Genomic DNA, 17,067 nt, shown 5'->3' with positions numbered 1-17,067 from the left:
TGCATTGTGCCAGCAGTGAGTATCAGACAGAGACACCCTGAGCTGTTTAATTTATGTTTTAGTAGGTTTGTAATACCTGAGACCTTTCATTGCACAAAAGCCACTTTTGCAAGGTCTAAGAGCTGTACCAGCCATTGGCCAACTTCCAACTTCTAATCTTGATTGGGGCAGGGGAAATAGGGAAAGGTATTAAAAAGGGTACAAACCTTCAGTTATGAGATGAATAAGATCTGAGAATCTAACATGTAGCATGGTGACAACAGTTAATAACTGTATAATTGATAACACTGAAAATTGCTCAGAATACAACTCAAATGTCCTCAAATACATACATAAAAAGTAAATATGTGAGGTGATGGATGGGTTAACTCAATGGGGGGAATCCTTTCACAGTATATATGTAAATCAAATCATGCTGTATACTTTAAGTATCTTAACATTTTATATGTCAATTAATACTTCAATAAAGTTGGGAAAAAAGACAAACCAGATTGGGTCTCAGGATACCCACTAACATCATGAGAGTAGACAGTGCAATGCCTCAAATTCACCTCAAAGAGTGATCAAATCTACCCCAAACATACCCATAGCAACCACAGCACATAATAAACTTATTATGGGACAGCTGTTTGTCACTTTTAGTGTTCCTCTGGGGAATTCCATTGTCTTCTCAGACCTTTGCTGTGGATGTTTGTTTGTTTGTTTTATAATATATAACATCTCTCAGGAAGCCCCATAAGAAAATAACCCCATGCAAAATAGATCTGGACAAAAAAGTTTAAAAGATTAGTTTTTCCACATGTAGTTATATCTTAACTCTGTTGTATGACTACCAGAAATTATCATGGGTCATAAAGGCTTTTGAAAAAGAGGACTAAAGTACAAGCGGGTGTTGCTCAAAACCTGGTAAAGCTCCTTCCTTTTCTATTTAAAAACTGCATTTTAAAAAACATACTCTTCCCCAAACTGTTTAAAACAAAGCTAATTTTATCCTTAAAATACAGAGCTACTAGTTTTTAGACTAGAAAATCCCTTACATGTGATCTTTTGCTTAATTAAAACCTTACTCTCTGTCCAGCTTTGTCTGCCCAATGCACATCAAGGTATAAGTTGCATATTTATTCAGGTTCCTGTAAGATCAGAAAAATGCTAGCCTCTCTAATCCAGTAGGTGGTAAGGCTTCTAGCTTTGAATAGGCCCTCCATTAAAAAGCTTCCATAGGGAAAACAGTTAACACCGTTGGCTGTTAATCAGAGTTGTTCCTTTTGCCTCTATATATCAACTAATTAGCTCTAGAAACAGTGTGCACTTGTCTTGTGGTGCCTGGATGTGTATGTGTTTTTCAGATTTCCCTCCACCATGTAACTCATTCTAGTCTTGAAAAGCATATATGTATACTACATAGTTTCCCCTGTTTCCTATCAGGCAAACTTACCAATTGGCATGTTATTTTATTTACATGACAAGATTCATATGTTCCCTCTGCTTGCACAACTCTACCTGATACCCTCCAGATATCATCAACTTTATCCTACTACTGGCAGTTTTATTGCTTATTTTTCATCATTCCCCTCAGGGCATTCTCATGCCCCTCCATTGGTTTCTGTTGTCAGTTGAGCACTGGAAACGAACAGGAAAGTGCAAGCCCAGGGAGTAGTGAGAGAGAGTTAGAGCTAGAAAGTGTAGGGTTAGAATTGAGTTTTAAGGTTAGAAATGTAAGAGGATTTCTAAGTAAATTTAGTATGTGAATTAGGGTTGAGAAAGAAAATGTATAGACCTAAGAAACCAAGAAGCACAGGTTTTCAGAGTCGATGAAGGCAAAATGGAGTATTTCATAAGCACGTAAAAGGTCAAAATACCAGTCAACCAAGGATTTAGCAATCCAAAAAAAAAAAAAATAGGAAGAGAAATCCAGGAAAAAGGTCTTTGTGCATGTGTATAAGAACAAAGCCATTATTAAGGAAAACATAGGAAGATCCACATGAGTGTTTCTAACATACCCCATATACATAAAACAAAATTGGAGGTGAATGCAATCCATGTCCACTTTATCATCCGTGTTCCTTTATTTAACTTCTATTTCATTTCCAGAACTGGTTGAGTTGTATAGTTGGAATAGTCAGTGGAATTCAGTGCGAGAAGGGAGTAAAGAGGAAAGAATTCCTGACATCTTATGATTTATTAGCAAAAAAATATTTTTAGTTTAATCCCGCCCCCCCATATCCCCTCAAACAAACTGAAATGGTATATATCTGCTAAAAATCTATAATAGCATTAAGGATACATCTAATTTTTGAACAAAAGCAAATATTTAGAGTTTTGGCTTTATCCTCAATTTTAGCATTTAAACAGCCATACAATACAGTAAGCATCAAAGAAATCACTTTTTATCAAATACAGTATAATAGCATTGCTATAGAAGATATTTGAACTTGCTGTTTAAGTAAGTATATCATTTAAAGTGTGTTAATATTCTTTATTGTCTTCCCTGGGCCCCAGACAAGCATAAAAAATAAAGATTAAAAAATGATTACATAATTTACAGATTTAGGATAGTTTCCAGTGTGACCTCTTTGGGAAATGTAACAAATCTTTTAGGCATCACATTTATGCCTAGGTACAGTTTATAGCTGGGGAGAAATAAGATACATTATAAGTTCTGTGGTCCTCATTTTTAGTAGTTAGTCTACATTGTTACAATAGATCCATACTTTATGTTAAATAAAAAGTCTTGACAGTTGCAGCAGCAACATGTTAATTGTTTTTCCTTTGATGTATAGAAATGGATGTAGGCAAAATTGGGAACTATTTGACATTTGTTTTCTTTTAGCCTTCTTTCTCATCTAAAAAAAATTGTCTCTTATATGGTTGTTAGGATACATATTATACACTCAGTTCCCTGCCTCCTTCAGTGCCAGTTTTCCTCCTCTCACTCCCAGAACAGCATACCACTGAGTTGCTTTTATTTTCTTTTTCCCTCTGCCTTTTTGTCCCTAACAAAAACTGATATCAGTAAGCTTCCAGGTTGGAAAAGGTTTGTCAATTTCTTATTATCACACTGGGGTATATGCTGCTAATAATGAATTAAGGTAGGATATTATTTTTAATCCTAAAATAGCTGTGAGACATCTTTTCCAGGTTAGGAGAAAGTTATTACACTTGACCTACAAATTATATCCCAGAGGAGATTATCCTGCCTATTTTAGATCATTCCCTACTAATATGACCCATGCCTATATGGAGCAATTCATGGTTTATCATTATTGGAATTTATACGAATAAAACATGATGATTTCTCATGCACAACAAAATATGCTGCTTTCCCATTTTTTATGTTGTTAGCATCGTATGGAGTTCTTTTGTAAAATGTTCTGCTTACTATTCTTCATGATGTCCTTGAATAATTCTAGTTAAAAGTTTTTTCTCACAAAATGAGTATTTACTCTAGGCTGTAATCGCTAGGTATAGTAACCCACATTTTCTATTTTAAATCACTTTTTTATTTTAAATCACTTTTGTGCACTCATTTTAACCCTCAACATACTGTTTTTATTGTATATTACACTTTCTATTTGTAAAGCTATCAGATTTGCCAATGCTTTCTATTTTCTTTATTAATAACCAGTCTCGGCAAAATGTTATCCAGTTCCTCTTATGATTCTGCCACAATATATGAGCTACATTGAGCATACTGTGAACAGTTGACTCAAGTAAATCTACATTATCTTTTCAAGGAAAAAATAACTGCAAAATGCACCAGCTGATCTTCTGTTACAATTATTTATCCTTTCACACTAATTGTGTGACTCAAAGTTTTCTAGTATAATGTGCTAGAGGCTAATATTTTCTGTCAAAATCTCTTATCTATATTAATACACTTTACTATCTAATTATTTGATTTATTATTTAGCCAGCAATCAAATAAGGTTTATTGTGATTTTTAAAGATGTAATCTTATTCTTTTTTTCAATATTTTTAACTAAAGTATACATTGACATTATCCAAGTATCCCTAGCAACAACTTAACTCCCTTGTTGTGTAACACAATTCAGTATCCAATTATATCATAGTGATTCAATGATAGAAAAATGGATTTCAGTCCCAAATCCATATACTGACAAAATTTATTTAAAATACGTAAAGTCTTTGCTTTCATTGTTCTCACTTATAAAATTGGAGTAAATTTCCCATAGCGTTGATGTTAGAAGGTAGAAGTGAAGATAAAACTACCAGGAAAGAGTTGGGCAATATGTAAGTATTTCCTAAAATTAAAAATAGTAACCCAATTAACTGAATGTGATGATCATCTTGCTTCCTAGATCTTACCTTGATTTATTTTGATATTGATATTTCACTGTGACTATATTTAAAGAGTCTCTATTTTATAGGCATGTAATCTATTAAAAAGTTAACATTACCAAAACAATATATGGAATTCTCTCCCCCACATCTTGATAGTCTTTAAGAAGCCTTTACTTCTGGTTTCAGAATTAATAGTTTCTTGGTTTTGGTCCTTGGATTTGTGTCTGTTACTCAAGGATATTTTAGAAATGAAATAATACATTACTAGAGAATTTTAGAGTTTTAACTTTTCAGCAAGATAAATATGATGTTGGTTATTGAAGATCAAATATCTGTTAAATCAAATGAACAATTAATTACAGGGTCTAGTGGAAAGAGCATTTGAGGAGTCTTAGGACACAAATTCTATTTCAAGCCTTGCTAAAATTAGCTGTGTACAACATTAAGAGGGTGGGTGAATTTTCATTCATCTATAGAGTTTATTTCAGCAAAAATACATAAAATCAACAAACAGAAAAAAAAAAATTTTCAACTTGAAATTTTTTTAGAATAATGGAAGAGGTAATTAAATGTTTTTAATATAAAATTAAGGCATTTGTATAGAATAATATCCAGACTTTCATAAATACCACTCAAATGACCAATTGTTAATTTTTCATATTTTTATCATAATAAAAATATTAACAAATCAATAGTTGAAATATGGATGTTTCTCTCACTAGTTTCATTAATTAATTTACCAAAATCACAGTGTAAGAAAATATCAGAGCCATGTTTTGAATCCAAGAAGTTTGGCCCAGAATCCACGCTCTTAACCAATTCACTCCACCATCTCTTAATTCATTAGTTTCTTTGTCTTTAAAAGAGGAAGTAGGCTCATAATATTGTCATTAGGATTAAAAGGAGATTTTTTAGCATAGAAGCAAGAACATAATAACTAGTTAATAAATGTTAGTTTTGATTCTTATTGTATGTGCTATTTTTTACTCCACACATTTAGTTAGATAATCTGTTCAGAAGAATAAGTATTTACCCCAAAGTCCATGGCCACTAGTTGACTACCAGTGCTCTGTTCAATAGCTACTCAAGCAATGGGAATCATGGATCATGGCAAATACTAAACATCTAAGACATGCTTCCACATTAAAACTGAATTAGACTGATAGTAATGGGTCAGATCTCAGATGAAAGAGGGGGGAAAATTACGCCTTATAAGAAACAGAGAAAACTAGTAAACATGTAATTATTATTCAAATTTAACATGGTACTGTGGTACTTAACTATGAACACAGATGAAAACCCATCTGTTTATATTCTTTGGTAGTATATGGATAGGTCAAGCGTATATATCTCATAAGCCAGGAAATTTGGGTTTTCTTTGTTCATGTGTCTTTTGTTTTTCTTTAATTTTGTATCTATATGCGATCATGGATGTTTACCAAATTTATTGTGGTAATCATTTCACAATATAAGAAAGTCAAATCATTATGCTGTACATCTTAAACTTATACAATGCTGTATGTTAATTGCATCTCAAAAAAAGTAAAAGAAAAAAAAAAGATACACCAACCCTAGCCCCTAGCTATCACTGATTTGTTTTTATTCTCATAGTTTGGCCTTTTCCAAAAATGTCATATAAATAGAAAACATATAATGTATAACCTTTTAAGTCTAGTTTATTTCACACAGCATAATCTTCTGAGATTTTTTAAAAAAATTTATTGGAGTATAGTTGATTTATAATGTTGTGCTAGTTTCAGGTGTACAGCAAAGTGAATCAGCCATACGTATACATATATCCACTCTTTCTTTTTTTTAGATTCTTTTCCCATATAGGCCATTACAGAATATTCAGTAAAGTTTCCTGTACTATACAGCAGGTTCTTATTAGTTTTCTACCTTATATATAGCAGTGTGTATATGTCATTCCTAATCTCCCAATTTATCCCTCCCCTCCTTTCTCCCTTGGTAACCATAAGTTTATTTTATACATCTGTGACTTCTGTTTTGCAAATAAGTTCATTTGTACGTTTTTATTTTTTTTTAGATTCCACATACAAGCGATATCATATGACATTTGTGCTTCTGTGTCTGACTTACTTCACTCAGCATGACAATCTCTAGGTCCATCCATGTTGCTGCAAATGGCATCATTCTGTTCCTTTTTATGGTTGAGTAATACTCCATTGTATATTTGTATCACATGTTATCCATCCCTTCCTCTGTTGATGGACATTTAGGCCACCTCCATGTCCTGGCTACTGCAAATAGTGGTGCAATGAAAATTCAGACCTAGGGACATATGTCTTTTATATATTAACCATTCTGCTGTGGTTTTATTTTTCATTTTCCTGATGAGTAAAGGTATTGAGAACCTTCCTATACATTTCATTTGTATATCTTCTTTTGTAGAATACCTCTTTGAGCTTTGGCCCATTGAAAGTTTTCTTTTTTTTTTCTTTGAAAGTTTAATTAATTAATTAATTAATTAATTTATGGCTGTGTTGGGTCTTCGTTTCTGTGCGAGGGCTTTCTCTAGTTGTGGCAAGTGGGGGCCACTCTTCATTGCGGTGCACGGGCCTCTCATTATCACGGGCTCTCTTGTTGCGGAGCACAGGCTCCAGACGCGCAGGCTCAGTAATTGTGGCTCACAGGCCTAGTTGCTCCGCGGCATGTGGGATCTTCCCAGACCAGGGCTCGAACCCGTGTCCCCTGCATTGGCAGGCAGATTCTCAACCACTGTGCCACCAGGGAAGCCCTGAAAGTTTTCTTTATTTTTTATTTGTAGGATTTTATTATGCATTCGGGGAATGAGTCCCTGGTCAGATATATCGACTTCAAAAATATATTCCATTCTATGGCTTTTTCTTTTCAGTCTTAATGGTATATTAATTTTAATGTAGTCAAATGTATTAGATTTTTAAAAATCTTTAGAGTAAAACTTTTTGTGTTTCATTTAACAAAATCTTTGACACCAAAGTCATAGTTATTCCCCCTTTTTAAAAATCTTTATAGTTTTTCTTCATTTAAATCAATAATCATCTGGGACGCATCATTGTTTATGGTGGAAAGTAGGGGTCATGATTCATTTTTCCCATATGGACATCTAGTTGATCCAGATAAATACAGCTGATCTACAGTAGATTCAAGCAATCTGATTAAAATCCCAGCATCTGTGTATATATGTTCATATGTGTGTGCACAAATGCATGGGAGGGATTGATAATTTATATGAAAATAACCTTGGATATTTTTGGCCTTTTTTATCTTTTGAAAGAGGAACAAACACAGAATTCTTATATCTTATGTTTTGATAACTGTTAGAAGTCTAGTAATTAAGACAGTATGTTGTTAGCAGAAGACCATGGAACAGAATAGAGTACATAAATGGCTCTACATTTGGCAGGTTACCATATTCATGAAAAGGTGGCATCACTTTGTATTAGGAGGAGAAAAGTTTTTATTCAATACATGGTAACTTTTGAAGTGACATTGGGAACTATACCTCATCTCCCAGTTATATACTCTATTTCGGTCTTTGCTAATACCTGTTATTTTAAATTTTAATGTTTAAATTTCATTTATTATTTTTAAGTTAGCTCCTATGTTTGGTAGACAAATCATGTAATTCTGAACGAATTAACATGATCTTGAGTACTAGTACCATATCTTATAATTTATTTTGTAGTTTGTACTTAGTAGGAGCCAGATTATTTGCTACCTTATGTTAGAAGTAAAAAAAAAAAAAAAAAAATTGAGACAGCTGGTGATGAAGAATTGGTTATTTTAATTTTAGAATGACTTTTTTATTAGAGTGTTTTGCTATGTTAAAGAAAAAATGTTAATTTTTACTACTGGGAAATACAAAAATGTTTTAGGAATAAATGCTATTAAAAAATGGTGAGATCTGTAAACATGTCTGAATAACAATCTTAAGAAATTTCCACTAAAAAAATAAATATTGATTCACTCTCAGTAGGAGGGATAGAGACAGGAGTATTTATAGTCTAAATATCTATCAATGAAGAAGCACCTCTGAAATGGTGCACTAGGGACCTCCAAAAATCTTCTAAGAAAGCATTGTTTTAGAAAATCAAAACCATCAGAACCAGGTTTTCCAGAATTCTGAAATTAACTAAAGGCTTAAAACAATCTGAGGAAAGTTTATTCAAAAAACCTAAATCAAACCAAAACAAATAGCAACAACAAAAATCCAGCTGAATCCTGATAAGAATAGTTGGCTTTGCAGTATTTTAACTTGCCCTATCCCCATCCATATTTTTAACTCTGTGGTCGCCTTGAAAAATCGTAGCCTCAGAACCATGGTAGCTGTGAGAGCCATCATGGTACTGGCATACGATTGGACAATCAATGCAATAGCCTTTCCCATTCCACATGTAAGGAGCATGGAAGACCCCCATCCCTCTAAAAACATGTATGAGATAAACAGACTGAAAAATCAACAGCTCTTCTTGGATCCTTAAGAAAGGGGAGAACACAAGGCAAACCACTGTCTCCAAGATCATAGAGAGTGTGATGGCTTACCAGAGCATACTCAAGAGCAGAAACCATAAAGAAACCAGTGCCAGGGTAGGAAAACTTGAACTGTAATTGAGAAATTGCTGGAGGCTGAGTCTGAGCAACTCTGAGAGTTAAAAACTCTCTAGGGAGGTCCCAACATAGAGGGACCCCAACAATATTGTGAGACTTACCTCCAGGAGCTCACAGAAAATATTGGCAAAAAATCTCCTGTGTTCCGCAGGGAGAGGGGAAAAATGAATTATTTGGAATACTCCAGGACTTGTGAGTCCCCTATATTTGAGTGTTATTTCTCCAGCTATAGAATTCTAGTTTAAGAATTATCTTATTTCTCAAAAGTTTGAAGGCAATTCTCTATTTTCTTTTAGCATCCAATATTGCTGCTAAAACAAAACATTTTTTCCCCCATTATGCCTTGTTTTGTTTGTTTATTGTAGGACAGCCATGAGCAAATGTTTTCTGTAAATAAATATTTTAGGCTTTGCAGGCTATAGGGTCTCTCTCTCTCTGTTGTTGTAGTGCTACCATGGCCACTGATGCTAAATAAACAGTTGGTGTGACTGTGTTCCAATAAAACTATTAATAGAGAATTAATTTGAATTTCATATAATATTTAAATTTCTTGGACATTTTTTCATTTTCAATAATTTTTTTAAAAGTTCTTAGCTGTTAGGCCATATAAAACTCCAGCATGGGGAATGGATTTGACTCATCTGAAGTAGTTTACAGACCTTTATTTTGAAGCTTTTTATATCTTTTTTTAATGGCCATCCTTAGTAAATTTCACAGTGTTGAGTCAATATGTCTCTCCACTGCCTCTTTTTGTTGATCCCAAAAGGCACTCTTAAACCCACAGGTGAAGACCTGGAAAAATGCAGAACCCTTTGTTTGTTTTGTGGTGACATGACAATTGAGGGACCCTGACACAGATATCTTATCTTCAAAACTAAGTATCAGACTTTGAATTAAAAGGAGGATTTCACTTTCACTGTCTGTAGCAAGTGTCCATTTTAACTCAGCAGCAAAACCCTCAGGAGGGGCCTGAAGCCCATATTCACTGGACCTTCCTATTAATCTCTGAGTTTAGTTTTTCCTCAGACTTGATCCACCAGCTTGCTCCATGCATTTTTTATCTTTCTCAATTTGTTGAATTTCTATTCTGCTGATAACAGAACACTATTTTTTTCTCTTGACTGTTGATTTGTTCCTTTTTGTGCTCTCAGAATTTTATTTCAGCTGCGTTATAGATAGAAGGCACATTTGTAACTATAGTCACCTTGAATTAAAAAAATCAACAAATTTACAGTTAAATGAGATTTATCCTTACATGATAATGTGATATCAGGCTTACTTAAAGTGGTTATAATTGTTTATTCATCTGAGTGAAGCTCGTATGATAGTGGCTCAAGTTCCAATAACAAATCTGAGTATTTTATTGTTTTGTTTTGTTGGTGGTGGGGAGGTTGTTACCAGAGGGAAAAACAAGGATAGAAAATTTTGCATGAGATCTATTTTACTAATTATAATGGAAAACTATTGACAATTACGTTTTAGTGTTTTTTATTTGTATATTATATACGTCTCTTTAGGGTCTAAGATCATCATGTCATCTTTAAAACATTTAACTGTGGATTCTACCAACTGTGGAATGTTGGACCCTTTTTTTTTTTTTTTTTTAATTTTTTATTTATTTATTTATTTATTTATTTTTGACTGTGCTGGGTCTTCGGTTCGTGCGAGGGCTTTCTCCAGTTGCGGCAAGCGGGGGCCACTCTTCATCGCGGTGCGGGGACCGCTCTTCATCGCGGTGCGCGGGCCTTTCACTATCGCGGCCCCTCCCGTTGCGGGGCACAGGCTCCAGACGCGCAGGCTCAGCAGCTGTGGCTCACGGGCCCAGCCACTCCGCGGCATGTGGGATCTTCCCAGACCAGGGCTCGAACCCGTGTCTCCTGCATTAGCAGGCAGACTCTCAACCACTGCGCCACCAGGGAAGCCCCTGGACCCTTTTTTAATACTTGAGTTCTTCTATTAGTATGAGGAAATATAGATGCCTTTTTACAAATATCGCTAAAACAACCTCTTTATAGAACCACTTCAAAGTGCCCAGATGCCCTTTATTATTCAGTTTCTATAATTAGCAGTGCATTCATGAATGCGAAAATCAATCTTCCCACTGAGATATTAAATCAAGGTCCTAACAGTAAGTCATTTCTATTTGCTTCAGTGTGATTTTTGAGAGTATATGTAATAACTAAAAAATCTTGATGAAGTTACAGTTCCAATTATACTTGGCCTTTAATATAGCTCACTTTGATAGAAATAGTACTTATATTTCACCCAGTCTTCCCGTCCCCTGGCTTGATATATGTCAATGGGTAGTTAACTACCTTTACTTATCAGATACAATTGATGGCCCTTGTTTATTATACTTAATCTCGTTTCTTAAATTTCTATTTTTTAAGTCATAATCTGGAATTGAGAATAATGGTCAATCCCAGAACTTGATTTTATCTTCTCTCATTTTAAATCCTGATATATGAAATATAAAATATGTATATTTTAAATGAATCCCAAAATAGAAGGGAATAATGAGAAGGTTGTTTAGTCTTATGCTTATATGATCAAAGAGAGAAATACAGAGGAGTATATTAGCATAATTTGATACATTACAAGGCAGTAGTTTGTGGGATTCCTTCTCTGGAATATAAAGACTATTACAGCTGAATTATAATATTATTATAGCTGAAATCTTTGAAATTAAGAAAAAGAAACATACAAACAAGCAAACATAGATCTAAGTCACTTGCTACCTGTAAAAGACTAGAAGGAATTAGTCAATAATTCCCATTTCTTTGAACACTGATCCATCCCAGAAAGATGGATAAATCATTGCTATGTTGTTTATTTTATATATTTATTAAGGGTATAGTTATGCTCACATACTACAGAGAATTTTCATTCATTTCTGCTAAAAGTCAGCAGTGATTTGGTTTAATAGTTCGTATGTTCATTTTTAAAAATAGATTTAGTGACAAATACAATTCTTAACTTAAGATAGGGTAGAAGATGGTTTTTCTGGCACTGACACAGACATCTTAGGACTCTTTACTTACCCTGTCTGTAAAAAGTGAAATATAATGCTTGAGGATACATTTTGTTGACAGAAAACTAATGCTGTGAGGCTCTTGGAGGTTCAGCAAGCATGCACATGTGGTGATTATTTTAATCTTTCTTGATGCTTTGATTCACTCAGAAAATGTAAGGAGGAGGTTTCTCTGAATTACACTTGTAAAACTGCAGAGTAGTGAGGTAACTTGCCGTAAAGTGTCTTTTTAATGCAGAAACAGGAATTGCTTTCAAACAGAAAAGAATCAGTTTTCCAACTGTAAGTGGTTATTGAAAGAAAGGATACGTTTTATAAGTAAGTATTCCAGTGAGGAAATAACAATACTTGTGAGGACAGCACAAAGAGAGACACAGATAAAGAGACAATATTGATCATCTTGCATCAGAATGATCTGAATTTGTATCAGATTGGTTTGAATCTGAGCTCTGTATCTTACTGTGTTACCCAATCATGTTGCTGGGTCCTGTTTATCCTGTGCTACTTTATCTCTAAAATAAATTTAGCCGTGAATGCTCAATAAATGTTAGGTAATTGTATTATGTACAACTGACAGGCACAGAGTAAAATCCTGCTTAAAAGAAATACACTGAATAGCTTAGTACTGTCAATGCCCCACAGTGATTTTGCTTCCTTTTTAGAACTTGTGCACCACAGCGTAGCAGAAGGGCTACTCTATGGAATTATTTTGTTCAAATCCTTTCAAGCTGCTTCTGTGGAGACACAGAAATCTAAGAATTAACTCTTGCAGTGGGAAACTCTCAGGAGATAAAGTACCCTCTGTGTCACCCACCACAATTCTTCCGAAGTCTGCGGACCCTGCAAACAATTGCTTTCCCTCTCTTCCTTAGTTTTAGAGCATCACTGTTATACATCGGCTCCAATGTCAGATGGCCTAATTCTTGGTGAAAGGGAAAATTAAATGATCTCTGGATATCTAACCATTTTATTGTGTATTCAAGGTACCTCTTCCTCTAAAATGTTGTGGAATTATTACTTTGATACCTAGAAAGGGTAATCACATTTAATACTGAGCAAAACATTTAGCAAACATCTTTTTTATATTTTTCCTATGACAAATCTCTTAGGAAAAAAGCGAAGTTTAATAGGGCAGAGGATGGCCCACATACAATATCCATAAAGAAAAGCTATATTTTTACTTTTAGGAGTTCTTTTTTTTTTTTTGAGCCAATTTGTAAAACACAACTGCTGTACAACAATAGATAAATCCGGAAGAAACACCGGGGATGCTGTACACAGAGGAAAGACCAATGAAGACACAGGGGAGAAGGTGGCCATCTGCAAGCCAAGGAGAGTGGGCTCAGAAGATACCAAACCTATGGACACCTTGATCTTGAACTTCCAGCCTCCAGAACTATGAGGAAATACATTCTGTTGTTTAAGCCAAAAAAACCAAAAAACAAAACAAAAAAACCCAATAGATAAATCCATATTAAATGATAAATAACAAAGGCATTCAGAATAAATTACTTGAAGTTGGCAAGTGTGAGACGCTGATTCTTTCCCTTGTGAATTAATCACTGTGAAGGATTAAAGTGGCAATTACATTGGCTGAATCAGGGCTGTGACTATACAACCAATTTATGGAATTTTTTTCATTGATATTAGAAAGCATAATATCTGAGAAAAAAAGCATTTCCAAACTGATGCATATAAATACTATATATATATATATATATATATATATATATATATATTATATATACTCAGTTTCAACCCTCAAGGGTTCTATCCTTGATTTTTTTTTTTTATCCTTGATTTTTGAATCCAACAGGATCAAATCATGAAGCTACCCCTTCCAACCTGTGTGAACCTTGAAAAAATGCTTAAAGGTGCTGAGTACATGTGTAATTGGAAATGTGATTAATTTTTCAGGGTTTAAAATAAAGATTAGGAATAAAATGCATGTATAAAAAATATCGCTAGACCTGTCCAACCTAGAGGTAAAAATAACTGAAAAGGAAACCCTGCATTACAGCCCTCACCTGTATAACTACAAGGCCTTGGTCCCCTTATTAATGTGTTGTCAAGTGATTGCTAGGCATTCTTGGGTGACCTGTCTGTGACCTCACGTTTCCTCTGGAAGTCCACTTCAGTCAAGCAGTTTTTGGTCAGAATGTTGCTGATTCAATTTGCTGCTAGAGATCGCTGAAGGAACTCTGCTTTCCTGTCATTTAGGGACTTCTCCATTATCTCTGCTGGGTGTTGGAGTGGGGGAATAAGTAGAGATAATGACTGTCTCCCTGACCTTGAACCTGATTTACTATAGACCAAAGCAGCGATGGCTGTGGCCTGAAGCTCAAATTTCTTTCCAGATCACAGTTGTGAAATGACTTGTCCCAAGTCACACAACCAGAATACAGCAGAGCTGGCCTAGAACTCAGCTTTTTAATCTAGACAATTAAGTGAGTTTATAGTACACTAAAGCTCCTTTATAAGAGTCTATACTCTCCTCCCTTCCCACTACCAGCCATGTCCACTACTGCTTAAGGATTGGTAGGATGTGAAAAGAGACTCTTACATCCAAACAAAGACATACGAGTATACACAAACACCATTTTTCTCTATTAACGTGCTTAGTTTAACACTGAAATGAGTGCAAGCTAGATTTCTGTAAATAATTTTTTTTTTCTGGTTGAGCAATTATTTTCATTACCTTTATTAAACTTTAGAATTCTTATCACTCACACGGATACTGAAAATAATTGTATCCCTGATTTTGTAGATGTCTCTCTTTATTTGCTAATTACTTAACGTTCTTAAAAATTTGCCTTTACAGATGGATCCAAAAAAGATATGAGCTTTCTTCACTTGCTGTTTGTTTCATATAGAAGAGAGCCTGAAGAATAGGGATTATAGGTGTGCTTTTCATTGCTATATTCTGATGTATTTTCTTGCTGTTAGTTTTTTTAATGAGTTTATTTTTTAGAACAGTTTTAGGTTCACAGCAATATTGAGTAGAAGTTACAGAGATTTCCCATATATCCCTCCTCCTGCCAAATGCATAGCCTCCCCCATAATCAACATCCCCCAGCATCATCTAGCACAACTGATGAACATACAGTGACACATCATTAATCTCCAAAGTCCATAGTTTACATTACCGTTTACTGTTGGCGTTTTATATCCTATGGGTTTAGAGAAATTTATAATGACATGTATCTACTGTCATAACATGCAGAGGAATTGTGTGGACGTGTTTTCAGTTCCTTTGGGTAAATATCAAGGAGCATGATTGCTGGACCATATAGTGAAAGTATGTTTAGTTTTGGTCAAAAAAAAAAAAAAAAAAAAACAAAAAAACACCAGAAAGAAACCACCAACCTGTCTTCCAAAGTAGCTATACCATTTTGCATTCCTACCAGCAATGAGCTGGGTCTTTTAGTTTAATCTATTTCTATCCTCTTAATGACAAATCATGCTTAAATACATAGACATTCTTATTAAAGAAGCAAGAAAATTCTGTTAAGAAAAGCATAAACATGTTTTAAAAATTGGCTACACCCCCAGTACTTGTCAGTTGCAGTATTTTGTCGTAATTATGTTTTTCAGGAGATCAAAAGAATTATTTTATTCCGTGAGGTCATACGGTCTGAGTGCCATACTTTCTGAGAAATTCCAAATGCTGCCGGTCCTGTAGTATCTATCTGTCCCTTGAGAGTTGTTATATTTCCTTACTCTGAAATTTATGCAACATCTTGCTATTACATTTCTTCAACAAATGACTACATAAACGTGGTTTTTATTAACTTCTCTTTTATAATGTGAGTTAACTTCAAGCTGGGTAGAAATCTGACTACCTTTCATTGAACTTAATTCATTCCATTTGCTCTAATCTAATAGGAAAAATTTTTCAGGCCTAACTTTCATTCAGAAATTAACACCTTAGTCTCATTTAAGTCTGTTTACAGTATAATTCCAACACTTCTTATAAAGAGAGCTTGTAACTTGAAAAATGCTTCATAAATCATTTAGTATCAAAATTGGACTAGACCACTGCTTGTGAGGAATAGGACATACTGTAAAAATGTACTGTTTGAGAAAGTGGTTATTTTTATCCAAAAACAGATATAAATAGATATACGTAAATATAGATATACAAAAATTATACTTTCTGATGTCACATACACCAGAGATTACTTTCAAATCACTTGGTAAACAGTGTAAAATTAGGAGATCAAAGAATAGTTTAGGCAAACTCTTAAACATCTGTGTAAATACTAATTGCTACAAGACCAAAGTGACAACTTTGAATTAACTCTCCACTCTCCTACTTAAACTTCATTTTGTACCTGATTAATGACACTAGGCAGTATCACCTATGTGAAAAATACCAGACAGTCTTTGTAATCCGGAATGTCTTTTATACAGTCTCTTTGGAATTACCTGTAGGTGATGTATTTGAAGGTAGAGTTAAAACCTCGTATTTCATTATTAACTCTATTTCAGCTGAAATAATGCACACTGATGCAGTAAGCTTTCTGTTATAATAGCTAAACCAATATATTAAATATAAAGGCTGAAGAAGAGCTGCTCAGAGCTCATGGATTTATGGATGGTGTGGAGATAATATGCTTACAAAAGCCTTTGACTCCATCTCAAAAGCTCAGTGGTCCTAGAAACACTTGAAAATTCCTCCTTTTCCACTTTGGAGCAGACTTCATCTATTCACTTGAAATGTAAAGTTTGAATATCATAGTACTTTTTAAAAAAAAAATCTAAACTCAACCTGTAGGCATCCTTTTAAAATACACTTAAATGCTACTTCATTTTCATGTATACTAGATACATAATTCCCATTTAAAACATAAGGTCCTTGAAGATAGGGACATTTATCTTTTGTGTTCACTGCTGTATTGCTGGGACCAGCAATGATGTAAGATAAATAGTAAGTAGCCAACACATATATGTTGAATAAATGAATGAATGTAAATTAATTTTGATTCCTAGCAGATTGGTAAGTATAGAAAGCATTTGTCTTAGTCTGTTCAGGCTGCTATAACAAAATACCACAGAGGGGTGGCTTATAAACAATGGAAATTTATTTCTCACAATTCTGGAGTCTGGAAGTCAGAGACCAG

The sequence above is a fragment of the Balaenoptera acutorostrata genome, chromosome 16, assembly GCF_949987535.1.
Source record: "Balaenoptera acutorostrata chromosome 16, mBalAcu1.1, whole genome shotgun sequence".
NCBI lineage: Eukaryota > Metazoa > Chordata > Mammalia > Artiodactyla > Balaenopteridae > Balaenoptera > Balaenoptera acutorostrata.
The sequence above is the reverse complement of the archived record's forward strand: the minus strand, read 5'-3'. Positions refer to the sequence as shown.